General features: G+C 47.7%; 1 protein-coding gene across 1 annotated transcript in view; it reads right to left on the bottom strand.

The window, feature by feature from the left end:
• LOC118368642 (somatostatin receptor type 1-like) overlaps positions 1 to 687 on the bottom strand; it is a 14,790-nt gene extending 14,103 nt beyond the window's left edge. Inside the window, exon 1 of the mRNA XM_035752908.2 lies at positions 1 to 687. This exon is cut by the window's left edge and continues 264 nt beyond it. The gene's annotated coding sequence lies outside the window, so the exon portion shown is untranslated.
• Positions 688 to 920: the final 233 nt, after the last annotated feature.

Below are 920 nucleotides of genomic sequence, written 5' to 3'. Positions count from 1 at the left end.
CTCGTAGCTTACGCACTAACATGCTCTACTCTCTGTCTCTGTCTCTCTCTCTTACCATCCCCCAAGTCACTACACACTTATCTATTTCGCTCTTTCCCACACACAATCGTTTATGTGTCGGGGGGCTAGGGTCAGTCTGTTATGGTGTAATTGTCCTGTCTTATACGGTGTCCTGTGGGAATTTAAGTATGCTCCCTCTAATTATTTTTCTCTCCCTCTCCCTCCCCTCCCGGAGAACCTGAGCCCTGGGACCTTGCCTCAGGACTACCTGGCCTGAAGACTCCTTGCTGTCCCCAGTCCACCTGGTTGTGCTGCTGCTCCTGTTTCAACTGTTCTGCCTGCGGCTATGGAACTGTTCATCGGACGTGCTACCTTGTCCCGGGCCTGCTGTTTTTGACTCTATCTCTCTACCACACCTGCTGTCTCAAACTCTAAATGCTCGGCTATGAAAAGCCAATTGACATTTACTCCTGAGTTGCTGACCTGTTGCACCCTCTACAACCACTGTGATTATTAATATTTGACCCTGCTGGTCATCTATGAACTTTTGAACATCTTGGCCATGTACTGTTATAATCTCCACCTGGCACAACCAGAAGAGGACTGGCCACCCTTCAGAGCCTGGTTCTTCTCTAGGTTTCTTCCTAGGTTCCTGCCTTTCTAGGGAGTTTTTCTTAGCCAAGATACTTCTACATCTGCATTGCTTGCTGTTTGGGGTTTTAGGCTGGGTTTCTGTATAGCACTTTGTGACATCTGCTGATGTAAGGAGGGCTTTGGAAATACATTTGATTTACTTTGAGTGGCTTTCAGCCCATCAGTGTGTATTTTTTCCACTGGCTGCTCACTTTTGTTGGAGTGAGCCCACTCTCTCTCGCTCTGCTTTCTCTACCCCCCCATGTGTGTATTTTTTTCTGAGAGGT

This window comes from Oncorhynchus keta, chromosome 35, assembly GCF_023373465.1.
Source record: "Oncorhynchus keta strain PuntledgeMale-10-30-2019 chromosome 35, Oket_V2, whole genome shotgun sequence".
NCBI classification, from domain to species: Eukaryota; Metazoa; Chordata; class Actinopteri; order Salmoniformes; family Salmonidae; genus Oncorhynchus; species Oncorhynchus keta.
This window is presented reverse-complemented; position numbering and strand designations above follow the sequence as displayed.